Consider the following 27,511-nt stretch of genomic DNA (forward strand, 5'->3'; position numbering starts at 1 on the left):
AAGAGTAGGCCGTGGGAAATGTTAGGCCTTGAGCTTGCTAAAGATCAGGTCAAACTTCACCTGTGTAATCAATGTATGATAAATGATAGAATTGTTAGATGTGATTAGATATAATTATTGTTTAAAGAACATGAGCAACAATGTTACGGTGTTTGAGGGGGGAACACGAGAAATTCATGTTTGGGTAAAAACAATGCATACAATAGAACAGTGTAGGTTTAATAATTAATATGTAAGTAGTATAATGTTAGAGTATAAAACATGTTCAGCTCAAAACCAAGATGGGTCAGATTTGGGTCTGTGTACCCCTGACACCCAGAGCTCTTCAATAAAGCACCTTCATAAAATCATTCTGTGATGATGTGTGTTCCTGAACTCTAACATTTTGGTGACCCAGATGGGACCTTGTGAGTGCTGCTGAGCGAGCTCGCGACCCGATCCTGCTCCAGCCGGCACCGAGGGATTCTCGGGGAGCCCATCGGCCGCGACCGTCTGCGCTGCTCACAGCGTCCCCAGGAGAAGAGGTAAGGTGCTTTTACTTTGGTTTGGGTGCCTGCCAATAAGAGGCAGCAAAAGCTGCCCTTGGTTGGGCTAAAGGAATTCCTGTTGGTATTGCCTAGGCGCCGTCCGTCAGACGACTGCGAAAGCGCTGCAGGTTCGGCATTTGTGGTGTATTGTAGTTGTGACATGGAGAAGCTTAAAGGGGTTTTGGGCAGCAATGCTCTCATAGCATCTCTGGGGTGCTTATTAGCACATTAGAAACAAGGTAACTTTGGGGAAGAATTACATAAGGCTAAATTAATTTTGGTGAGATCTCCCCATGGAAAAAGACCCCAGCGACCCCATCTCGTCTGTTGGTTGCTATAACCACCTCTTCTCTCTTTCTTTACTTTGTTTTCTTTATCTCTCTCTCTCTCTCTCTCTCTCTCTTCCTCTCCTCCATCATAAAACCCTTGTTATCGCTAAAATAAAGGTACATTATTGTTGTTGTGATTTAAACTGAAATCCCTTGTGTCCTTTTTGCACTCTGAGATCAAACAAACTTCTCGTGACTCCCACTCATGTTAGCGAAATGTGCCATTTAAACTGGAGTCACGGACAGGATTTCTGACAGACAGGAGGGGCTGCAGGTTTGTTGTGCAGTCTGTATTAGGGGAAAGACGTTTTGCTCCAGCCGCACCCAGCCCGACACTCCCAAAAGAGTGAGCGGTGTCTAGAAAGCAAGGGGGGCGACTCGAATTTCCCACAAACTGCACACGCCGAGGTGAAAAGCACCCCACACTCACTTGAGGGCTCTGTCTGCAGAATTTCACAAAAGATCTCTTAGTGCAAACAGACAGGAATGGTTTTGTTGTTGTTGTGTGTATGAATTTTGACTGCTTGGTGTAGCGAAGAGACAATCAGAATTTTAAACTGAAAGAGTGCCTCCCAAGCAGATTTGGTCTTTTTACCCATACAGGGAAGCAAAAAGCAGTGTGTGTGTGTGTGTGTGTGTGTGTGTGTGTGTGTGTGTATAATTGAAGTTTATACCTCCCTGTAGAGGTTTTCCCTTTGTAAAAATGACTGAAAAGGGCAGTGCAGAAGTTAAAGCTACATTTTATGCTCTGTTAGTAAAACACAATGCCAGACCTTCTCCAAGAGGGGAAAAGTGGGCCCTTAGTTACTGGTTTAATTTGGAAAATGTGATTGATAGCGTATGTTCTTTACAAAATGAAAGAAAATTTAACTGGGGAAAAATAAAACTATACTCTGCTCAGTTTTGGGAGCTTGTTTTACAGCAGCTCTAGGAACTGGCTTTAAGCAAAGAAGTGAGGAAAGAACTAGAATAGACTCCCTCCAAAACCCAGTTGAAATTTTGCAAAAACAATTCAATGAAGAAAAGAGTAAGATCAATCTGTTGCGAGCAGCCCTCCATGATGAAAATTCAAAAATGCTGAATCACTAAAAGAAACAGAAGAGGGGGAAACCCCTCTCCTGAATCAAATTTACCCTCCAAAAGAGCTAATTCATTCCAGTAGAAATGATGGACCTGTAAAAATGGCAGAAGAAAAATCAGAGAAAGCAAAGGTGTTAGATCCATTGGTTCTCTTAAGGAAAACCCAGAGAAGAGAAAAGAAATCTCTCACTGCCAGTATTGGTGGTCACTAGAGATAAAGAAGGGGGTCCCCAGAAAGGTCATAGATGGCTTCTCACTTCAAAGTTGAGTAAAGTTGTTTCTAATTGGCACTGTCCCAAGTTCATTGTATGGAATGCCCCATTGGATAACCCAGCACAGCTCCACAGGCTCTGGGCTGTGAGCCAAAGCCGTCTCCTTCTCAGCTTCTGGGAGTGGAGCCCAAAGAGCCTCAGAATCAGGGAAACTGGGAACTCTGCCTCTCATGGGTGAGCAGAGAGGCAGAGGTTGCTTTTATTTCAAATGCTCACTAGAAAGAACAAAACTGGAGACATACTGATTACAGCAATAGTGTGTAGAGAATATTTGAACAGAAGGTGGGCATGATAGTTTAGTAAAGGCCTGTCTGCACAAACCTGCCTTTGGTATAAGTCGTGATATTAAAGGCTCATGTCCTTGAACCTTTCCTGAAGCAGAGAGAATGAAGCAAAACAATATCCTTGTGTATAAGAGAAAAAAATGTAAACCTGTGTGGATTAACCAAGAGTAACTTGCTGTCGTGGTTTTGAACCAGTAATTAATAAAAAGGGGGAAAAAGAATTATTTATTTCTTGCTGTGAGATATGGATTAAAATAAGAGCAAACCAGGCATAAAACTTAAAAGGAATAAAGAAAGTTTATTGACAAACTACAAGAATAAGAACACCAGAATAAACTTTTAGAAAAACCTTTTCATTTCTCACTGCTCACTATTCTTTTGTTCACATGACAACAGAGACAAAAACTTTATAATTTTGATGGTTTAAATAGTTCTAATTCTTTCTATAGTCTTTTCCTCAGTTTCTGTAGAGAAACAGAAGTTCCTTTCTGTTAATTTATGGAGTTTCTCACAAGAAAGCTATTTTGTTATAGTTTTCTGTCTCCTTGATATCAGCTGCTCAGAGCTGCTGCTATCAAAGCTCACTCTTCCCATTTCACATCACTCTGAAATGTGTTATGGGTCATTAGTTTGGGGATAGCATTTTTAAGGATAAGTTAGTCAAAGGCAAATAGTATTTTTTATCTGTTTCTATGCGCTTCACTAGAAAACAGTTTTCTCATTGCCTCTCAAGGCTTCAAATCTCTCAGCACTTCACTATACCACAATTACTCTGTTTTTTACTCAAATTTACACTTTGAACACTCTATTCCTCCCCATACTTTATTATGAATTAAAGGAGTTCCTTTCAGGACTTCATTGTCCATCCCCATAGTTTTAACAGAAAGATATTTCAGCTTAATTAAAGCATCTTCTTAATTCTCTACCTTTCTTGAAGTCTCTTTTCTTTGTTGCCACTAGTAGTTTATAAAGTCTCTTCTCATGTTGATCACTCTCTTCTTCTCTTTCTGGATAAAAAGATTAATCTGCAAGTCTCATCTGGATAAGAAAGAGTTAAAATCCTGCCCAAGCTTTTGTAGATGGTTCGGTGATCTCTGCTGAACAGGAGCTGGAGCCGTCTGCGATGGAAAGTTCTTTATAGCTGCTCTAAAAAGTGTGGTCGGTGTCTCTGCTTGCTGCAGGCCCAGAGCTCCTCTCTTTCTTCACTCGGCAGTTTTCTAGTGAATGTAGTTACAGCAAAACCTCCAGCCGAGCCAGAGATCGGGCCGGGCCCGGCCCTGCCCGACCTGGCCCGGGGCAAGCCTCATCTCCCGGCCGGGAGACGAGAGACGCGGCGGGCCCGGCCCGGCCCCTGCCCGGCCGCATGGCCTGGGCAGAGAACCGGAGGCCAGCCGGAGCTCCGCCACCCTTCACAGTCAGGAAAACAAAGAAGCACCACGGACTTCTGGGTGTACACTTTAAGGTGGGGTTCACAAGTTGATTCTACTTTTCAATGGCTAAAACTGCTGTCAATTCTCAGCAATGACCGATAAGAGAAAAGAGAAAAGACTCCCAAGAGCCCCCAGCAACTTTAACTTCCTTAAAGGTAAACTAACCCCATGACACCCTTCCAAACTGAAGCAACATCCTAATAAATCTCCTCAATACCCCACAAAATTCCAGAAACATCCCACAAAATCTCCACCAATTTCCACAAAGTCTAAGAAAAATCCCTCAAAATTCCTCAAGTCTCTTCAAAATCCCACTAAATTCTTGAAAAGCCACACAAAATTCCAGAAAAATCCCACAAAAATTCCCTAAATGTTCTCAAAACACAACCAAATTTCAGAAACTTCCCACAAAATCCCCACAAATTTCCTCAAAATCTAAGTAAAATCCCTCAAAGTTGTTCAACTCTCTTCAAAATCCCACAAAATCCCACAGAATTGCAGAAAAATTCCCTAAATCTCCATCAGTTCCCACAAAATCTAAGAAAAATCTCACAAAATTCTTCAAGTCTCCTCAGAATCCCACAAAATTTCAGAAACATCCCACAGAATTCTTAAAATTTTCTCAAAATCTCACAAAATACCAGACAAATCCCACAAAATTCACTAAATCTTCTCAAAACCCCACAAAATTCCAGAAAAATCCCACAATATTCTTAAATTTTTCTCAAAATCTCATAAATTTTCTGAAAAAACCCACAAAATTCCCTAAATCTTCTCAAAACACTACCAAATTCCAGAAACATCTCACAAAATCTCCAACAATTCCAGAAAAATCCCTGAAAATTCTTCAAGTCTCCACTAAATCTCACAAAATTCATGAAAACACCCACAAAATTCCAGAAACATCAAACAAAATTCCAGAAACATCTCACAAAATCTCCACCAATTCCCACAAAAGCTAAGAAAAAACCCTCAAAATTCTTAAAGTCTCCTTAAACTCCCACAAAATCCCATAAAAATACCACAAAATTCCAGAATAATCCCACAAATTTCCCTAAATCTTCTCAAAACCCTACCAAATTCCAAAAACATCCGACCAAATCCCCAGAAATTTCCACAGAATTGCAGAAACCTCCCACAAAATTTTTGAAAAGCCCCTCAAAAATTCCACAATAATCCTTCAGAATTCCTTAAATCTTCTCAAAACCCTACCAAATTCTAGAAACATGCAACAAAATCTCAACAAATTTCCACAAAATCTAAGAAAAATCTCATGAAATTCTTCACGTCTCCTCAAAATCCCACAAAATTCCAGAAAATCTCACAAAATTCCCGTACAATCTGACGAAATGGTTGGCATTCAGGAACACAGATAATTTGTTTCCCATGGCTGCTGTGGGGAGTGTGGCCATTATCTGAGCACAAAGCTGCAAGCTCATCTCTTTCCCTGCATATCTTTAGTGGGCAGCCTGTGGTGAAACTGAGCAGCGGCAGCAAGTGCAGGCCAGGCAGGGAGCGGCCTGGCCCGGCAGCCCCGCTGTGCAAGGCCCAGCCAAGCCTCTGAGAAGGGGCTCCTGTCACTTGCCAGTCTCCATCCTCCCCGGGAAGCGCAGAGCTGCGGCCAGCCCCGCTCCCCTCCCGTGGCCTTGGCTGGCCTGGGGGGAAGGAGGCTGAAGGGGAGCCCTGGTACCTCTTGAAAAGGCGGAAAGCAAAGAGAGCAAGGAATTGCCGGCCTTAGGTCTTCAAGTGCTGTTCCCAGCTTGATGTCACTTTTCAATGGTCCCAACTGCTGTCAGTTCTCAGCAATGGCCACTTGTTGGCCAGGAGAAAAACTTTGTGGCATTTTGAAGAGATCTGGGGAATCTTGAGGGATTTTTGTAGAAGTTTATAGGATCTTGAGGAGATTGAAATAATTTTGTGGGATTTTTGTGGAATTTGTGGGATTTTTCTGGAATTTTGAGGGATTTTTCTGTAATTTTTGGAAATTTGTGGAGATTTTGTGGGATGTTTCTGGAATTTGGTAAGGTTTTGAGATTATTTAAGGAATTTTGTGGTATTTTTCTGGAATTTTGAGGATTTTTCTGGTATTCTCTAAGATTTTGAGGAGACTTGAAGAATTTTGAAGGATTTTTCTTAGATTTTGAGATTTGTGGAGATTTTGTGGGATGTTGCTTAAATTTGATGGGGTTTTGAAAAAATTTGGGGAATTCTGTGGGATTTTTCTGGAATTTTTGGGCTGTTTTCAAGAATTCTGAGGGTTTCAGAAGAGACCTGAAGAATTTTGAGGAATTTTTCTTAGATTTGATGGAAATTTGTGGGGATTTTGTGGGATTTTTGTGGAATTTTGTTGGATATTGAGGAGATGTAGGGATTTTGTTGGATTCTTCATAATGTGGTATTTTCTGGAATTTTGTGGGATTTTGTAGAGACTTCAAGAGGTTTGAGGAATTTTTCTTAGATTTTGTGGAAACTTCTGGAGATTTTGAGGGATTTTTTTTTTAATTTTTGTGGACATTTGTGGAGATTTTGGGGGATGTTACTGCAATTTTGTGGGATATTGAGGAGATTTAGGGAATGTTCTGGGATTTTTCCGTGATTTGGTGGGATATAGAGAAGACTTGATGAATTTTGCTGGGTTTTTCTTAGATTTTATGAACATTTGTGGATATTTTGTGGGATGTTTCTGGAACTTGGTAGGGTTTTGTGAAGATTTAAGGAATTTTGAGGGCTTTTTCTGGAATTTTGTGGGTCTTTTCATGGACTTTGTGTGGTTTTGAGGAGACTTGAAGACTTTTGAGGAATTTTTCTTAGATTTTGTGGAAACTTGTGGAGGTTTTGTGGGATTTTTTGTGGAATTTTGTGGGATATAGAGAAGATTTTGGCATTTTGAGGGATTTTTCATGTATTTTGTGGGAAATGGGGGAGATTTTTTGGAATGTTTCTGGAATTCAGTTGGGTTTTATGGAGATTTATGGAATTTTGTGGGATTTCTCAGGAATTTTGTGGATTTTTCTGGAATTCTGTGGGATTCTGCGGAGACTTGAACAATTTTGAGGATTTTTTTTTTAGATTTTGTGAGAATTTGTGGAGATTCTGTAGGATTTTTCTGGAATATTGTGGGCCTTTTCAAGGACTTTGTGGGATATTGAAAAGATATTGGCATGTTGAGGGATTTTTCATGTATTTTGCGGGAATTTGCGTAGATTTTGTGGGATGTTTCTGAAATTCAGTTGGGTTTTGAGAAGGTTTAGGGAATTTTGTGGGATGTTTCTGGAATTTGGTATGGTTTTAAGGTGATTTAGGGAATTTTGTGGGATTACCCTTAAATTTTATGGAAATTAGTGGGGATTTTGTGGGATGTTTCTGGAATTTGGTGGGATTTTGAGAAGATTTTGTGAATTTTGTGGGATTTTCCAGGAATTTTGTGTATTTTTCCTGTGAATTGTGTGGGATTCTGAGGAGGCTTGAAGAATTTTGAGGAATTTTTCATAGATTTTGTGGAAACTTGTGGAGGTTTTGTGTGATTTTTGTGGAATTTTGTGGGATATTGATGAGATTTAAGGATTTTGAGGGATTTTTCATGTATTTTGTGGTTATTTGTTGAGATTTTGTGGGATGTTTCTGGAATTCAGTTGGGTTTTAAGAAGATTTAGGGAATTTTCTGGAACTTCTCTGGAATTTTGTGGGCTTTTTCAAGAATTTTGTGGGATTCTGAGGAGACTTGAAGAATTTGAAGTAATTTCTCTGAGATTTTGTGGAAATTCGTATATGTTTTTTGGGATGTTTCTGGAATTTGGATGTTTTTGAGAATATTTAGGGAATTTTGAGGGATTTTTCTTAGATTTTGTAGAAATTTGTGAGGATATTGGAGGATGTTTCTGGAATTTGTTAGGGTTTTGAGAAGATTTAGGGAATTTTGTGGGATTTTTCAGAAATTCTGTGAAATTCTGAGGAGCTTGAAGAATTTTCAGGAATTTATTTTAGATTTTCTGGTAATTGGTGGAGATTCTCTGGGATTTTTCTGGAATTTTGTGTGCCTTTTCAAGGACTTTGTGTGGTTTTGAGGAAACCTGAAGAATTTTGAGGAATTTTTCTTAGATTTAGTGGAAACTTGTGGAGCTTTTGTGTGATTTTTGTGGAATTTTGTGGGATATTGAGGAGATTTAGGGATTTTGAGAAATTTTTCATGTATTTTGTGGGAATTTGTGGAGATTTAGTGGGATGTTTCTGGAATTTGGTAGAGTTTTCTGAATATTCAGGGAATTTTGTGTGATTTTTCTGGAATTCAGTAGGTTTTTGAGGAGATTTAGGTAATTTTGTTGGATGTTCCTGGAATTCAGTAGGGTTTTTAAGAGATTTTGGGAATGTAGAGGGATTTTTTGTTAGATTTTGTCGAAATTTGTTGGTGATTTTGTGGGATTTTTGTGGAATTTGGTGGGATATTGAGGAGATTTAGGGATTTTGTGGGATTTTTCTTGAATTTTGTGGTCATTTGTTGAATATTTGCGGAATGCTTTTGGAATTTGGCAGAGTTTTTAGAAGATTTAGGGAATTCTGTGGGATTTTTATGGATTTTTATAACTCTTTTCAAGGATTTTGTGGGATTTTGAGAAGACTTGGAGATGTTTCAGGAATTTTTCTAAGATTTAGTGGAAATTTGTGGAGATTTTGTGGGGTGTTTCTGGAATTTGTAAGGTTTTTCTGAAGTTTTGGGGAAATTTGTGGGATTTTTGAGGGATTTTTGTGGGATTTTGTGGGAATTGGTGGAGATTTTGTGGGACATTCCTGTGAATTGGTACGGTTTTGAAATGATTTAGGGAATTCTGTGGGACTTCCCTGGAATTTTGTGGGTTTTTTCAAGAATTTTGTGGAATTCTGAGGAGACTTGCAGACTTTTGAAAATTTTTTTTTTAGATTTTGTGGGAATTTGTGGAGATTTTGTGGGATTTTTGTGGAATTTTGTAAGATATGGAGGAGATTTAGGGATTTTGAGGGATTTTCTTGAGTTTTTTGGGCTTTTCTGGAGATTTTGTGGGATGTTTTTGGAACTTGGTGTATTTTTCTGGAATTTTGTTATATTTTGGGAAAATTTAAATAATTTTGATGGATTTTTCTTGAGTTTTGTGAAAATTGGTGGAGATTTTGTGGGATGTTTCTGGAATTTGGTAGAGTTTTCTGAATATTTAGGTAATTTTGTGGGATGTTCCTGGAATTCAGTAGGGTTTTGAAAAGATTTAGGGAATGTAGAGGGATTTTTTTCTTAGATTTTGTGGAAATTTGGTGGTGATTTTGTGGGATTTTTGTGGATTTTGGTGGGATATTGCAGGGATTTAGGGATTTTGTGGGGTTTTTCTTGAATTTTGTGGGACTTTTCTGGAATTCTGTGGGATTTTGAGGAGACCTGAAGCTATTTGAGAGATTTTCCTTGAATTTTGTGGGAACTTGTGGAGGTTTTGTGTGGGTTTTGTGGTATTTTGTATAATTTTGAGGAGATTTTGTGGATTTTGTGGGATTTTTCCATAATATTGTGGACATTTGTGGAGATTTTGTGGGACGTTCCTGGAATTTGGTAGGGTTTTGAGGAGATTTAGGGAATTTTGAGGGATTTTTCTTGAATTTTGTGGATATTTGTGGAGATTTTGTGGGATTTTTCTGGAATTTGGTAGGGTATTTGAGGAGACTTGAAGAATTATGAGGAAATTTTTTTTCTAATTTTGTGGGATATTGAAGAGATTTTGTGGGAATTCTCTGGAATTTTGTGGGCATTTTCAAGAATTTTGTGGGATTCTGAGGAGACTTGAAGAATTTGAAGGAATTTCTCTTAGATTTTGTATAAATTTGAGTACGTTTTGTGTGATGTTTCTTTAATTTGGAAGGTTTTTGAGATACTTAGGAAATTTTGCGGGATTTTTCTTAGAGTTTGTGGAAATTTGTGAGGATATTGCGGGATGTTTCTGGAATTTGTTAGGGTTTTGAGAAGATTTAGGGAATTTTGTGGGATTTTTCAGAAATTTTGTGGATTTTTCTGGAATTCTGTGAAATTCTGAGGAGCTTGAAGAATTTTCAGGAATTTTTTTTAGATTTTGTGGTAATTGGTGGAGATTCTCTGGGATTCTTTTGGAATTTTGTGGGCCTTTTTAAGGACTTTGTGTGGTTTTGAGGAGACTTGAAGAATTTTGAGGAATTTTTCTTATATTTTGTGGAAACTTGTGGAGTATTTGTGTAATTTTTGTGGAATTTCGTTGGATATTGAAAAGATTTTGGCATTTTGAGGGATTTTTCTTGGATTTTGTGGGAATTTGTGGAGATTTTATGGGGCGTTTCTGGACTTTGGTATGGTTTTCAGAAGATTTAGGGAATTTTGAGGGATTTTTGTGGGATTTTTGTGGGATTTTGTGGGAATTGGTGGAGATTTTGTGGGACATTCCTGTGAATTGGTATGGTTTTGAAATGATTTAGGGAATTTTGTGGGACTTCCCTCGAATTTTGTGGGGTTTTTCAAGAATTTTGTTGGATTCTGAGCAGACTTGAAGGCCCGTCTCCCCTAGGAACACGCACGTGCTGCCCGCCCGAGTGGATCGGCCTTCGCTGCTACCACGGCGATGGGGCGACCATCTGGTCCCTGGGCGTGCTGCTGTTTGAGATGGTGTGCGGGTACTTACCCTTGGAGAAGGAGCGAGACATCGTCTTGGGGCAGCTCTTCTTCCCGCAGGAGGCCTCTCCAGGTTGCTATGGGGCCTGAAGAAGGCAGGCTTTGGCAGGTGGCACCGCGCAGCCCAGCCCGGCCCTCCCGCAGCTGCGCGGGACGTCCATGTGCCCTCAAGGGCCGGCTGCAGCAGGTGGCCCGTGGCAGGCTGGCTGTGGCACGCTTGGCTGAAGGAGGGGACGCTTGTCCTGCCGTGCCGCTCTCCCGCCAAGGGCAGCTCCCAGCACACGCAGCGTGGCCCGGCTTCTGCAGGCGCCGGGAGCAGCTGGGCAGGAGCCTTCTGCAAGTGAGCGCTGCTTTCTGCCTTCTCTCCCCAGAGTGCCAACATCTGATCCGCTGCTGTTTGTCCAAGCACCCCATGGATCGGCCAGTGCTGGAGCAGATCTTCTACCACCCTTGGGTGTTAGGCAGCCATTTCTGATGCCTTGCCGCAGCCTCTGCAGCACCCAGTTCCTGTGTCCCACGCAGGACTGAGGGCCCAGGAAATAAAAGAACCCGAAACCCAGTGCGGGCTGGCAAGTCTGGTCCTTGATAGCAACTTCAGCTAAGGGAACCTCTTGGCAAAAGGGGTAATCAGAGCGTTCCCTTCAGCCTTTGTCAAGCTTTTGATGCGTTTCCTCCAGGTTGTCCCTCAAAATCAGAGAGGGGTTGGAGCCTGCACCAGTCCCCCCAAATTGGTGGGAGGCAGAGACTACTCCCAGGCCCCTCAAAACTGGAGGAGGATGGAGACAATCCCTGGGCCCACAACACTGAAGGGATATGTCGTGGTTTTGAACCAGTAATTAACAAAAAGGGGAAAAAAGAATTATTTATTTCTTGCTGTGAGATACGGATTAAAACAAGAGCAAACCAGGCATAAAACTTAAAAGGAATAAAGAAAGTTTATTGACAAACTACAAGAATAAGAACACCAGAATAAACTTTTAGAAAAACCTTTTCATTTCTCACTGCCCACCATTCTTTTGTTCACATGACAACAGAGACAAAAACTTTAGAATTTTGATGGTTTAAACAATTCTTAATTCTTTCTATAGTCTTTTTATCAGTCTCTGTAGAGAAACAGAAGTTCCTTTGTTAATTTATGGAGTTTCTCACAAGAAAACTATTTTTGTTATAGTTTCCCGTTTCTCTGATATCAGCTGCTCAGAGCTGCTGTTATCAAAGCCCACCCCTCCTATTCCACATCACTCTGAAATGTGTTATGGGTCATGATGTTTAGGGATAGTATTTTTAAGGATAAGTTTGTCAAAGGCAAAAAGTATTCTTCATCTGTTTCTGTGAGCTTCACTAGAAAACAGTTTTCTCATTGCCTCTCAAGGCTTCAAATCTCCCAGCACTTCTCTATACCACAATTACTCTACTTTTTACTCAAATTTACACTCTGAACACTCTATTCCTCCCCATACTCCATCATGAATTAAAGGAGTTCTTTTCAGGACTTCATTGTCCATCCCCATAGTTTTAACAGAAAGATATTTCAGCTTAATTAAAGCATCTTCTTAATTCTCTACGTTTCTTGACGCTTCTTTTCTTTCTTGCCACTAATAGTTTATAAAGTCTCTTTCCATGTTGATCACTCTCCTTTTCTCTCTCTGGATAAAAAGATTAATCCGCAAGTCTCATCTGGATAAGAAAGAGTTAAAATCCTGCCCAAGCTTTTATAAATGGTTCGGTGATCTCTGCTGAACAGGAGCTGGAGCCGTCTGCGATAGAAAGTTCCTCATAGCTGCTGTAGAGAGTGTAGTGTCTCTGCTTGCTGCAGGCTTAGAGCTCTTCTTCTTCTTTACTTGACAGTTTTCTGGTAAATTCCATCACGGCAAAACCTGCAGCCAAGGCAGGAACCGGCCTGGCCCGGCTTGGCTCGGAGCAAGCTCCCGCAGGCCCCATCTCCCGGCCGGGAGAACGGCAGGCCCAGCCCGGCCCCCGCCCGGCCACGTGGCCGGGCAGAGAGCGAGAGGCCGAAGCTCTGCTACCTTTCACAGCCAGGAAACAAAGAGAGCAACAGAGATCTGATTGTACACTTTAAGGTGGGGTTCACAAGTTGATCTCACTTTTCAATGGCTACAACTGCTGTCAGTTCTCAGCAATGACCGATAATTGGTCATGAGAAAAGACTCCCGGCAGTCCCCAGCAACTTTAACTTTCTTAAAGGTAAAGTAACCCCATGACAGGAGATAAATACCCGGCCCCCCAAAAATAAGAGATGGATGGAGCCCACAGCGGCCCCCAAGTCGGAGGGGGAAGGGGAGACTGCCAGCCCCCCTAAAGAGGAGGGGAATTGTGCCTGTGCCAGCCCCACAGATTGCAAGAGGACAGAGAACAGCCCTGGCCTGGCAAAGGGCAAAGAGCGGCCGGGGGCTGCCAGGATGGTGACAACACTGGCACCCCCCAAATCAGAGTGGGACAAAGAGCCCGCACAGGCTTCCCAGGAGAAGAAAGGGGGCAGCAAATATCCCCTGTCCTCCAAAGTCAGAGGGGCACAGAAACAACGCCCACCACCCCATAGCGGAGGGGGACAGACATAAAAGACCCCACGAAAAGAGCATGGGGAACCAAGAGCACTGCCGGCCCCACAAAGGTAAGGAGGATGGAGAAACTCCCCATCTGTCTTTGTTTTGGAAGATAGGTTTCTGCTAGGGAGGGCAGGGGCCTCCCCTGGAATGGAAATGTAGACCCCCTCCTTCTGAATCATTATAATTTGTAACTCAAGGGGCTCTCAGACAGAGATCTGGGGATAGGAATAACAGTTCTTTACTAGTGTGTATAACGAGGCACACAAACAACAATAACTACAGCGTTAACAACAAAACAGAACCAGGAACCCCGTGACAGCCTTCTCGGCCAAGACGGGAAAGGATGGAGGAGAGGCTTTGCTTCACAAACCCCCTCGGGTTGGCAGTCAGTGCCAGTGCTCCTGCAGGGCTCTGAGGAACACTCAGCTGGAACAGCAGGGATGAGCTGAGATCCTGGGCTGGTGGCTGAGGTGGATCATCTGCTCCGTGGTGGTGGCTGGCACTGCCACACGTCCCGGCAGGACAGGGGGTGTGAGGCCACCAACGAAGAGGGAAGGAGAAGGAGAAGCAGCAGCTCCGTCTGGGTGATGGCAAATTCCCTTCTCTCTGCAGCAACAGCTCGCAGCAAAGTGTCCTTCGCTGAAGCTGAAGAAGCTGCCAAACTGTGCCCACCTTCCCCTTTTCCTGCCCCCTTCAGCCCTGGGCCCACCCGAACTGTTTGTGTTTCTCAAGTACCACCCGCAGTCAGGTTTTTCCCACAACTAATGGGTAAAAATTCCACAGTTGAGCCAGAACAAAAAGAAGGACACCTAACCCCCCAACAGCTTCTCATCTCCATCTCTTTGCACTCCAAAAGCCAGGAGGGATCGATCTGTCACCTCAAAACCACTCAATCCCACTGAAAACAGCTCTATTTTACCCCACAAGGGCTCAATCCCAACTCAAAAGGGCTTGTTCCGCCTCAGAAAATCTCAATCCCACACCAAAATTACTCAGTTGTACTGCCGCCAGGTGAGATGGAGTGAGAAGGTGTTCTCGTTTAGGGCAAATTTGGAAGAAAACCTCTGAATGGGGTGCCTGTAAAAAGCAAATTAAAGTTGTCCCTTGAATATGAATAATATGAATAATATGAATAATATTAAAGAATAAATCCTCTGGCTGTTTGAAGAGATGGCAAAGCCAGAAAAGTCCTTTCCATGGGGTGTAGCTCAGCTCCCTCAGTCTCTTATCAGTTCCTCCGGCGCTGGAAAGGGCCCAGGCCCAGGCCCCCGTGGGCCACAGCCGTGAGCTCCCGGGGTTTGTCTGGGTTCTCAGTCCAGAGCAGCTTTGAACAGATCCAAGGAAAAAGGCAAAAAACACTCTGGGGAACTCCTGTGCCTCAGCTAGCTAAAAACCAACTAAACTAAACTAAAAACTAACTAAAAAGGAAACTGAACTGAAGTGCCTAGAAGCAAAGGAGAGTTCTGTCCCACTCTCTGTCCCTGCTGCAGACGACACAGGCCAGGGAAGCGTGCGGGGCACTGAGTGCCATTTCTGCAAACAAACTGCAGCTTCTTCTTCCACCCCTTGGCTCTCAGAGCCAGTCTTGAAGGTGCAGAACTTAATAGGCAGCAGAAACAGAACAGACGCCTGGGGATCCAAGGATCACAAAGACACCCCAGGCCAGAAGGAGGTTGGGAGAAGTGGGATCCACATTTGGAGCGGTGGGATGGGGATTGTGTGGGGCTGGCTGGCTGGGCTGTATTTGATAGGAAATCAAACTTTGAGAGTTCCTGATTTCTGTCCCATTCATTTTCAGTCAGGTGCAGCTCTGTTTGCAGAGTGTCACTGTGGCGCTCGAGACGGACACACGACGCAGCGAGGTTGGCTCGGCAAGAGCAATCTTTATTGTTCAGAAGCTGCTTTTCCATGGTTGACTGTGGGGGCTGGGGAACTGCCTGATTCAGAGATCCTGGCCCTCCCTTGGAGGCAAGATACATTATTCTAAGAGTGAGTAAAGTATCACTCCCAGCAAACTTTGAGTAAATTATGTTAAACTGTTACACTCCATTGTTGTTCTCCCCTGCCATCCCACCCCAATACCTGTTTCCCAGTTTCCCCCAGCCCCTCTCCTCCCCTATAAATACCCCAGTTTATCCCCTGTTCCACAGAGCTGCTGTCACTGGCTCCCTTGGCCGAGGGCCCGGCTGTAATAAAGGCCAGTTCTCTGCGGAACGCCACACAGCGCTCTGCTCTCTCCCTCCGTGTCGCCTGCACGCTGCCGCTGAGCTGAGCTGAGCTGAAATCACTCGCCGGGCAGAGGACGTGTCTGTGCCCCGGGCAGCCCAACCGCGGACCGCTTTTCCGGGAGTCGCGGCACCCCTGCCACCTCCACCGCCGCGGCAACCTATGAGAAAGCACAGCTGGGTTCTGCTCAGGGCATTTCAAACTACCTGGGGTGTTTGGGACTTGCCCTTGCAAAGGCAGCATCTCAGGAAAAGTCCAAGTTTCTCTTCATGGACTCCCAGGATGTGTTGGCTTGGAAGGGACCTTAAAGCTCCTCTTGTTCCAACTCTCAGCACACTCAGGACACCTTCCCCTAGACCAGCTTGCTCCAAGCCCCATCCAACCTGGCCTTGAACCCTTCCAAGGGTCAGACAATCACAGCTTCTCTGCAACCTGGTCTATTCCTCCCACATCGAAAATCATACCAAACTTAGCAGCCTCAGAGATCGATTTCTATTCAATATCTACATTTTTCTAGGAAAGAAATATGGCAAAACTTGTTTGCATCTGACTTTGCAAAATCAACACGAGCTCTTCAGAAAGGGCTGCCGCCCACCCACTTTGCTTATTTTTCCCCATTTGGTGGAACATTTGCATTCTGTTGTTGTTTGGAGCAGTATTTTAATGTATCTGGCTGAGGCTGCTTCAAATAGTCCAGTGAGATACCAGGGGGTGAGGGGTGGAAAACTGAGCTCTTACACATCCAGTACTTCTCTTGTTGGGAGTCTTCAATCCCACCTCTCTGCTGGGATGAAATAGGTGCTACTCATCCAATTTCTAAAGTATCGTGCATCAAGCTGACACTATTTGAAGACTTCAAAATAAAAAAGCCAATTTAAACAAACCTCTGCTCCTTTCCATTTTCTCTGTTCCACAGTTTAGGACAGAAGACAGGAGAGAAAGATTGTTTTGGCAACAATGTTTTCAGGGCTCTAAAAAGAATATCAAAACTGCTCTGCCACACTCTCAGCTGCTGCAGCCCCAAAAAGCACTGTCTGTCTTTGCTCACAGAGTCACAATTGTGCTGGGATTTCTACCACACCACAGGACAGCGATTTTTTTCTTTTTCTCTTGGAAATACCTACAGCACTTCTGGGTAGCAAGGCAAACATGAGCCTCTTTTAGTGGCCCTTGAAATTGGACATGTGAAATGAGGTACACAAAGCCAAAGGCCAGCTGAACCTGGCATCTCTGAATGGGTCTTCACATTCTTCCCAGGAAGATGAATGGCAATCACTATTTTGGCAGGGAAACTGCATCAGCTGGCAATTTGGTGCAGAAAATGTGCTTTCTGCTCCTCTCAAAACCAAAACTCTTACCCATTTCTTGGAAGTCCTTCTTAGATAAGGACCATGTTCAACTGAGTGACAGTGAAGCCAAATGGCAATCCAGGAATCAATTGTCCTGTACACAATCTCCTCCATCCACGTGGAAGGTTACTCACGGGCACACAGGAGTAAGGAAGAAACCCAAATGCATCATTGGACATAAAGTCAGACATGTTGAGGGACAAAGAAATCTTGCAGAGCTATGGAAACCTGCCCTGAAAAGCCAGTTCAGGAAGATCCTGAGCTGGTTTGTGCTTCTAGGCCTGAAGATGCTCAGGATCTTTCCCAGATGCTCAGCAGGCAGTAGGATTGTGCCTGAATCTGGCTCTGGAAATGCCAGTGCCTCAACTGAGAGCTGTGGCAATGATTTCCATTGCATGGAGAGGGGCCACAGTCCTGCAAGAGTCTTTCAGCAGAGCAAACAGCAGCCTGGAGGGTGGGCAATGCTGCATCTGTACCACTGCATGCTCATCCTTCACCGTAATGCAGAGCTGCCTCCAAAGCTGCCATGGATCACTTCTTAGATTTCACCTGTTGGATATATTTGGGAGAAGTTGTTCTAGGTGGCTTTGGATGGTGATCCTGTAGGAAGCAGCCATTCGCCTGCTGTGATATCCTTACAACTAATCCTAACTTCTCATTGCCTTTGGTTTTATTTGGGGTTTTTTATCCATTTGTTTGATTGGTTTCTTTGGGTTGGTTTGTTTGTGTTTTTGTCTGTTTTGGTCTGAGTTTTTTTCCTTTTTTATAAATGACTGGTGAAGTTGGCACAGCCAAACTCAAGAAAACGTAAACCAGGCTTGACTGTCCAGAAATTGCTTTTGGCTGGCTTTAGCTGCATTCCCCAGGATCAGGATCACCAGTAGATATTTGCAGGTTTTGCTCTGCATCATCAGCTTGCCCAGACTTTGCTCAGTGTTTCACCAATGGAGAAGACAATGGATATTTTGCCAAACCTCCTTTCACACAACAAAATTTGTGGCAGCACGACAGAAAAGAAGAAAAGAAAATATTCCCCAGTTAGAACAGAGCCAGAGTCCCACCATTTTCCCCTCCATTTTTATTGATTTTCTACATTTAGAGGCAAACCTTCCATCTCCAAAAGCTTCCATCTCTCCCTTCCTGATGCTCTTTGCTACCCTTTAGCCTTGACCCCCACGGATCTGAGTGCTGTCCATGTGGGGCTGGGGATGCTCAGCCTGGAAAGAGAAGGTGCTGGGGAGGCCTCCCTGCAGCTCTAGGAAAGATGGGCACCGAGAGGAGAAGGCTTTTAACTGCAGGAGTGAGATTGAAGTTGGATCTAATGAAGCTGCTCTTTTCCACTCAGGCTGCTGGGGCACTGGCCCAGGCTGTGCACAGAGCCTGGGGATGCTCCATCCTTGGCAGCATCCAAGGCCAGCTGGGAGCAGGGCTCTGAGCAACCTGTTCTGGGGGAAGATTGCTCAGCTTGGAACAAGATGGTCTTTAGGGTCCCTTCCAAGCCCAAGCAGCCAGGGATTCCATCATTCTAGGATCTCCCTTGTCCACTTCAGCCTGGGCCTGGGCTCCTGGCAGTGATGTCACAGTGCACGCTCCAGCTAGAACTTCCAGCATCCAGCAACGGCCACAACACAACCCTTGGCTCCTTGTGTCAGCACGCTCTTCTCCCTGCTCCAAGCCTACCCCTGTCACCTTGTTGTCACCTGCTCCCTCATACCCCCAGCAGTCCCTAAAGCTCCCCATTGTGTGCATTTTGCTCTCCATCCCTGCACGATGTCTGCATTTGCTCCAAAGAAGGTATGGTACTATTCCATGGAGGTGGACACCCCGCAGCTGCCTGGGTGGGCTGGAGCTGTGTGGGATAGTGTGGGAAAGGGACCCCACTCAGAGATTTTGCTGCCTCTGCAGGCTGTCACAGACACAGAGGAGGAGATGGAGGTGGATGTGAAAGAGATGGAGGAAAAGATGGAAGTGGATACGGATGAGACAGAGGAAGAAATGGAGGTGGAAATGGAAGACCAGGTTGAGGAGATGGAGATTGATGGGAAAGATGAGGAGGAGGACATGGTGTTGGGATGAAGACCAATGCCAGCAGTAGAACAGGCAGGTGCTCCCCACGGGCAGAGTGGGTCCCCTGCTGCCAGGCTGGGGCTGGGCTGGGCACTCCCTGCTCAGGGACACGCTAGCCCATGCACTGGATTCTGGTGGCCATCCCTGGCCTGGCCTGGCCTTGCTTTGGGCCACACAAGCCCTGTTCCAGTGCCTGGGCCACAGCCCCCAGCCCCAGCCAGGCTCACTTCTGGCAGCAGAGTCCCCCTGTGCCAGTGTCCCAGCCTGGCAGCACATGGAACACCCCTCCATGCCTGACTGCACTGACCGTGCTACTTGTTTTTCTTCCAGGACTGAGGCACATCCCGGACAGAGATGCCACCCTGCTGTATATACGTTTTACAGTTGTTGTGTTCAGATCCACGTTTTAGTTTGCTTAAGTCTTCTGTAAATACGTTTCATGTAGTTTTGTTAGATATGTTCTTAGGTAAATAGGTTCTATAGTTTGTTGTTGGTGTTACCAATATTCTTACAATGTAAATATGTTGTGTAGTTCATTCTTGTTCCTTTTCTTCTACAAATAAACATTCTTTGTTTTGCACACCCCAGTTCTCTTTGCATTTTCTTCGGGCACATTTGCAAAGTTGTGGATTGTTTTGGGAACAATGTTTTCAGGACTCTAATAAGAATATCAAAACCGCTCTGCCACGCTCTCAGCTGCTGCAGCCCCAAAAAGCACTGGCTGGCTTTGCTCACAGACTCACAATTGTGCTGGGATTTCTACCACACCACAGGACAGCGATTTTTTTCTTTTTCTCCTGTAAATACCTACAGCACTTCTGGGTAGCAAGGCAAACATGAGCCTCTTTTAGTGGCCCTTGAAATTGGACATGTGAAATGAGGTACACAAAGCCAAAGGCCAGCTGAACCTGGCATCTCTGAATGGGTCTTCACATTCTTCCCAGGAAGATGAATGGCAATCACTATTTTGGCAGGGAAACTGCATCAGCTGGCAATTTGGGGCAGAAAATGTGCTTTCTGCTCCTCTCACAGCCAAAACTCCTACCCATTTCTTGGAAGTCCTTCTTAGATAAGGACCATGTTCAACTGAGTGACAGCGAAGCCAAATGGCAATCCAGGAATCAATTGTCCTGTACACAATCTCCTCCATCCATGTGGAAGGTTACTCACGGGCACACAGGAGTAAGTGTAGTGGTTTAGATTTGCTAATTTCATTTTCCTGGGTGGCGCACTGTCATAAACTTTCTTTACCTTTAAGAAAGTTAAAGTTGCTGGGGTCTCCTGGGAGTCTTTTCTCTTGACCAATTATCGGTCATTGCTGAGAATTGACAGCAGTTTTAGCCATTGAAAAGTAGAATCAACTTGTGAACCCCACCTTAAAGTGTACACCCAGAAGTCTGTGGTGCTCTTTTGTTTTCCTGACTGTGAAGCGTGGCGGAGCTCCGGCTGGCCTCCGGTTCCCTGCCCAAGCCATGTGGCCGGGCAGGGGCCGGGCCGGGGCCGAGCCGGGCCCGCCGCGTCTCTCGTCTCCCGGCCGGGAGATGAGGCTTGCCCCGAGCTAGGTTGGGCAGGGCCGGGCTCGGCCCGATCTCTGGTTCAGCTGGAGGTTTTGCTGTAACTACATTCACTAGAAAACTGCTGAGTGAAAGAGGAAAGGAACTCTGAGCCTGCAGCAAGCAAAGACAGAGACCACGCTCTCTAAAAGCAGCTATGAAGAACTTTCCAGCGCAGACGGCTCTAGCTCCTGTTCAGCAGAGATCACCGAACCATCTACAAAAGCTTGGGCAAGATTTTAACTCTTTCTTATCCAGATGAGATTTGCGGATTAATCTTTTCATCCAGAGAGAGAAAAAGAAAGGAATCAACATGAAAAGAGACTTTATAAACTACTAGTGGCAAGAAAGAAAAGAGGCTTCAAGAAAGGTAGAGAATTAAGGAGATGCTTTAATTAAGCTGAAATATCTTTCTGTTAAAACTATGGAAATGGACAATGAAGTCTTGAGAAAAACCCCTTTAATTCATAATAGAGTATGGAGAGGAATAAGGTGTTCAAAGTGTAAATTTAAGTAATAAGTGAAGTAATTGTGGTATAGTGAAGTGCTGAGAAATTTAAAACTTGAGAGGCAATGAGAAAAACTGTTTCTTAGTGAAGCTCACAGAAGCAGATGAAGAATACTTTTTTTGCCTTTGACTAACTTATCCTTAAAAATGCTATCTTCAAACTCATGACCCATAACACATTTTCAGTGATGTAGAATGGGAGGGGTGAGCTTTAATAACAGTAGCTCTGAGCAGCTGATATCAGAGAAACGAGAAACTATAACAAAAATAGTTTTCTTGTGAAAAACTCCATAAATTAACAGAAAGAAACTTCTGTTTCTCTACAGAAACTGAGAAAAAGACTATAGAAAAAATTAGAACTGTTTAAACCATCAAGATTATACAGTTTTTGTCTCTGTTGTCATGTGAACAAAAGAATAGTAAGCAGTAAAAAATGAAAAAGTTTTTCTAAAAGTTTATTCTGGTGTTCTTGTTCTTGTAGTTTGTCAATAAACTTCTCTTTATTCCTTTTAAGTTTTATGCCTAGTTTGCTCTTATTTTAATCCATATCTCACAGCAAAAAAATAATAATTCTTTTTTCCCCCTTGTTTGTTAATTACTGGTTCAAAACCACGACACCTACTTTTTTTGTCAAAGGGGTATGCCGAAAAATGCGTCTTTTAAACCAAGTACAGTAAACCATTTCTATTTCTCTTTTATAGATGTTATCAATGTGCAAGGATTAGCTACCACTGGGTAAATATCTTTAGTTATTCCATTTATCGCTCTCAAAGTACTAGTCTGTACTCACCATTTGGTTTCTTCACTGGATATATTGGTGCATTAAATTCTGATTCACATTCTTCTAAAATGTGGTGCTTCAAAAACTTTTAAATAATCTTTACTATTCCTTGCCATGCTTCTGCCTTTATAGGATACTGTTTAACCTGTACAGCTTTTGCTCCTTCTTTTAATTCTACATGTACTGGTTGTGCCAATTTAGATTTTCCTGGTATGTCTCTTTCCCATACTGAGGGAATCACTGCGTCCTCTACTTCCCGAGGGATAGCAGGGACTGGTTTTTCTTTTCTCATTAAAATTTGTCCTGTCTTTGATTTGGGTATTTTCATTAAAAGTTTTTCATTCTCAAAAGTTATCACTGCATCAAGTTTTGCTAATAAATCTCATCCTAAAAGTGGAATTGGACACTCAGGCATATATCAAAATTCATGTGTCAAAACTTTGTTTCCAAAACACAAATCCAGGGGTTGCAGGAATGGCCGATTCTTCTCCTTCCCTGTGGCCCCAACTATTGTTGTTGTTTTGTCCCCAGTTTGCTGTTTCAGGTAATTTAATACAGAATATTTTAGCTCCTATATCCACCAGGAATTTTACTTCTTTATCTCCCAATTGTAGAGTTACTAAAGGTTCCTGTACTGACTTTTGTTCCGATTCTAGTCAGCTGCTGTACTCTCCCAGTACCAGAGCCTTGGCAACATCTTCCTGCTGGAACTGATTGCCCTGCTTAAACCGGTTCTTCGGGTTGTTTGGGCATTCTTTTTTCCAATGCCCCTCCTGCTTGCAATATGCACATTGGTTTAACCCTGATCTTGGCAAAACCGATCCCCCTCGTCCTCTGCCGAGTCCGCCCCTCCCCAATCCATGACCACCCCTGCCATGTCCTGGATTCTCTCTTCCTTGTATCACTGCCAAGAGATTTTGCTGCTGCTTCTTACTAGCTTCCCTTTCCCTGCTATTGTATACCTTCCAGGCCACTTCAAGTAATTTATCCAAACTCCTTTATTCCTCTCCTTCTAACTTCTGTCATTTTCTCCTGATATCATCTTGCCACTGCCCAAGGAAAAGAAGAGCAAGCTGAACTTTTGCTGGTTCTGTTTCTATTTGCAGATCTGTATATTTTCTCGCTGCTTCTTTGAGCCTTTCCAAAAGCGCAGTGGGGGATTCTTTCTTTTCCTGCCTTATCTCACACAATTTACACCAATTCATAGTCTTAGGCACAGCATTCTGAACCCCTATCTGAACCCATTCTTGATATCTCTTCAGCCTCTGCATATCCCTAAATACATTAGGGTCCCACCCTGGATCCTCAGTCGGAAAGTTCTCATCTAAAGTCCCCGTCACCACCCCAGTTCTGAGATCTTCTCTCGCTCTCTCCTTGGCTGCTCTAAGCACCATCTCTTTTTCAGCAGGATCCATTAAAGTATCTAATATTACTTGTATATCATCCCAACCCGGATTCTGAGTTTTCATAACCATTTTTACCACCCTTGCCACTTGGTCAGGATTCTCTCTATAAGTTCCAGCTGATTGTTTCCAAATTACCAAATCCGCAGGAGACAAAGGTACCTTTACAAACACCGGCCCCTCTACTCCTACTCCTTGTCTCAAGAGGGCAATCACAGTCTGCTTTTGTCTGTCCAAGTCTTTTTCCGTTTTATACAGGACCGAGGCAAGCTTGGAACGTGTCCGGTGAGATACCGCTGTTACTATATAATAATGATTTATTATCATTCCACCCACTACTGCTATTTTCCCCCCCAGCATTTTTCACATTTCCTTGTATTACGGTTAAATTTTGATCATCTCCTGGGGAAGAAGGATCTGGTGTAGGCGGGAGAGGAGGGTAAAGAGGGAGAGGTGAGGTAGGGTTAAGTGGGCTAGAATAAGGTTATAGATTAGGTAACAGGGTTAGGTGGAATAAGATTGGGTGAAGTGGGGGCAGACAAAACAGAGTCAGGTTCTTTTGGTTCTGTTAAAGCCACCTGTAAATCAACATCCATATCATTCCCCCGACACAAACTTTCTTTTAGTGCCAGGTGTTTTAAACATTTCCCTTTTACACAAACCTCACACTTATCATTCGCAAATGCTTTAACCACCATCAATCCACACTCAGCCTGACATTCTGGCTTATCCTGGCAGATAGAAAAACAAGTCAACATACAGAACTTTCATCCCATTTTCCCTCTCACTTACAAAACAACATCAACTATAAAATAGTATTATATTGCAAAGATCCATTCTTTGGCCACTTTTCTCCACTATCCAGGACATATCCTGGCCACCATGTATTACAATAATCGATCAACTTAGCCTTATGTAATTCTTCCCCAAAGTGACCTTGTTTCCAATGTGCTAATAAGCACCCCAAAGGAGAAGTACCTACAATGAGAGCATTGCTGCCTAAAACCCCTTTAAGCTTCTCCATGTCACAACTACAATACACCACAAATGCCGAACCTGCAACGCTTTCGCAGTCGTCTGACGGACGGCGCCTAGGCAATACCAACAGGAATTCCTTTAGCCCAACCAAGGGCAGCTTTTGCTGCCTCTTATTGGCAGGCACCCAAACCAAAGTAAAAGCACCTTACCTCTTCTCCTGGGGACGCTGTGAGCAGCGCAGACGGTCGCGGCCGATGGGCTCCCCGAGAATCCCTCGGTGCCGGCTGGAGCAGGATCGGGTCGCGAGCTCGCTCAGCAGCACTCACAAGGTCCCATCTGGGTCACCAAAATGTTAGAGTTCAGGAACACACATCATCACAGAATGATTATATGAAGGTGCTTTATTGAAGAGCTCTGGGTGTCAGGGGTACACAGACCCAAATCTGACCCATCTTGGGTTTGAGCTGAACATGTTTTATACTCTATCATTATACAACTTACATATTAATTATTAAACTTACATTATTCTATTGTATGCATTGTTTTTACCCAAGCATGAATTTCTCGTGTTCCCCCCTCAAACCCCCTAACATTGTTCCTCATGTTCTTTAAACAATAATTACATCTAATCACATCTAACAATTCTATCATTTATCATATATTGATTACACAGGTGCAGTTTCACATGATCTTTAGCAAGCACAAGGCCTAACATTTCCAGGACCAACTTTTCCCAGGCTTGCCAAGCCTTTCTTTCCGAGTTCCTGAATTTTTTAAGATTTAAAAATGTTTTACAATCACCTCCAGATAAAAGAGTCCTGCCTGAACAGTCACAGAGCTACATCTATTTCTAATTTTAACTTTTATAATTTTTTCAGACTCTGCTGGCTGTGTTCAAGGTTTTCTCCCTATTTCCTCCCTAGTGCACATTCTCCAGAAATTGTGCTTATACATCCTTCTGCACTGATTAAAGTTACCTGCAATGACCAGTCAATCCAAACCCTGGGAAAACTTGAACTTCAGGCTGTACCCAGGAAAAATATTTATCTCCCACACCTGAAGCCATGAACCGCCAAGTACTGTCCCCACTGTCATACCCTGTCCCCTGGAGGTCTGCTGATGCCATTTCAAAGGGGTTGCCAGTGAAAACAAGTTTGAATATTTTTGTAGTTTCCACATTGACATTAAATCACAAGTCAAGTTTCTAAGATTCTTCCATACTGTCGTTCTCACCCTAAATTTTAGAGTGTCTGAACAGTCAGACAAGGTTTTAGTTTTAGACACTACAGACAAAGTCCCTGCTGTTTGACGATACCATTCCATCAGCATATAGTCCTGATGATTCCTTTAGGCAGGAGCAGCAAAAGCAAGAATGAGCCAAACAAGCTGTTCCTGTGTTCTCATGTCCTGCACAGCAGTAACTAGGAATTCAAGAATGGATTCAGGAGGCAATGGGTGCACAGGGAGCCACAAAGACTTTGGGATGCTGAAATGGACCAGCCTGGTGCCTGTGCCCGCGCTGCACCGCGCTGAGCTCCAACTGGACCATCTAACAATGGTTGAATGGACACAGCATGGGCCACTGGAGACTCCTACTCCTAGTTCTGTGAGCTACACTATTCACCTTTGATTCACCAGATGATTTTTTTCATCTTTGCTTGAAATCCAGGAGAGGAAAAGGTCAACATGGAAAAGTGTTCTCCCAATTCTAGTGACGGCTGTGCCTGCACACCACCTGTGCCCATGGCAGGGTGGTTGGAGACTGGATGATGTTGATGATACTTTGCAACACAAAGTACTCAGGGATTCTGGGATTGCCCAAGTGGAGAGCAAAACTGATCCATGTAAGTCCCTGCTTTTTTTCAGCGCATGCTGCTTCTTCCTTTGTTCCAAGCAAGCGCATGATTTTGTTTCATGTGTCTTTAAGGTGCCTGAACAGAAGAGAGGGAGGGCAGCTGCAGCAAAGGGCTCCTGCCCCATCCGACTCTCTCTCTCTCTTTCTCTCTCTCTCTCTGTCTCTGTCTCTCTCTCTCTCTATCTGTCTCTCTTTCACGATGGTGCCAATGCTGCTGCCTTGGGACACCTGAGTGTGGAAGGCGAGCTCGCCCTCAAGCACGGCCATCCAAGTCAGTCACGGGCACAGGCTGCAGCTGAAGCTGGCAAGCGTTGCTGTGAGGCTGCAAGTGAAGAGAAAGCCATTGTGGCCAACTCTGCTGAAGCCTTTTGCCAAAGCAAAGGCAATTGTGCCCACAGCCTCCCCCTGTTTGGCACCCGGCTGCTGCGGACGCCTCAGTGCGCAGGTGCCGACGTTGGGGCTGCTGCTGTTCCTGTGCACACTCTGCTGCTGTTTCTGTGGGCTCCAGAGCCGCTTGGGCAGCAGCCACTGGGCAGCCCTGCTGGAGGAGACATCGCCACCCTCCCCATGGTGGCAGCAGCTCTGTGGGCCCCGAGCTCTGTGTCAGGGGAGCCTCGGTCACAGCAGAGTGGCCTGGGCAGCCGTGAGGGCCCGGGCTGGCCGCCAGCCCTGCCTCTGCCCACTGCCCCTTCCTGGAGGCACCCAGTGGCTGTGGCCTGGCAGCACCCCCCTGCCCTCCATGTCCCCAGCCAGCCCAGTCTGGCCACCTCGGGCTGTCCCCAACCTCCCGCTGGGGTGGTGTCCCAGCCTCCAGGCCTTCTGCTGCAGGCCTGGGGGACATTTTGGGGAAGCACCGGAGCAGCTGGGTGTCAGGAACCAGGCGGCTGCCCGGGGGCTGCTTATGGCCTCTGACACCCAATTCCTCAGGGCTTCCCACCAGCCCGGATCCTCCAGGGCCTTCTGTCCCCTTGGAGCCTCCTGCCACCCACTCCCTCACACATGCCCCTCGTGCCTTCCCACTGCCTTGTCCCGTCTGGGCCTCCGCAGCCCCTCATCCCTTCACGGCCTCCCAGCACCCCGTGCCCTCAGGGGCTCCCCCAGCCTGGCCCGGCAGCAGCGCCGCAGCCCCACAGCAGCTCCAGCAGCTCCTCAGCCATCACGGCAGCAACACACGGGCAGCAGGACACACATGGCGCTTCCTGCCTGGCACAGGGCTTGTGGCTTCAGCACAGCCACCAAAGGCCAAGGGGCCTCTGGCCATTTCCCCTGTACCACTGCACGCCCCGGCAGGTTGCTGAACACAAGCACCCTTTTCCCTCTCTTCCCCTATGCCCAACACACCCTGGGCAGCAAAAGAAAGGTCCTGGGATTCTTGTGCTTTAGAACATATCCTATATCATTAACATACTAAAAAGAAAAACACAGAAGAAAACAATTCTCATGAAATTAAAAGTCCAGGTGGCCCCTGCGATGAACGGGCCAGGAGACCAGCTCCTTTTAAAAAGGCCTTTATTAAACAGGACAGCTCTGGGGTGGGGGCCCAAGGGGTCGCGCACACCGCCACTGCTCCCACTTGGACACCGCAGAAGAGGAGGATCCGTGCAGCTTTGTCACTAGGGCAGAGCTGGGCCTTCCTTCCTCACGGGAGTC

This window comes from Poecile atricapillus, chromosome 34, assembly GCF_030490865.1.
Source record: "Poecile atricapillus isolate bPoeAtr1 chromosome 34, bPoeAtr1.hap1, whole genome shotgun sequence".
NCBI classification, from domain to species: Eukaryota; Metazoa; Chordata; class Aves; order Passeriformes; family Paridae; genus Poecile; species Poecile atricapillus.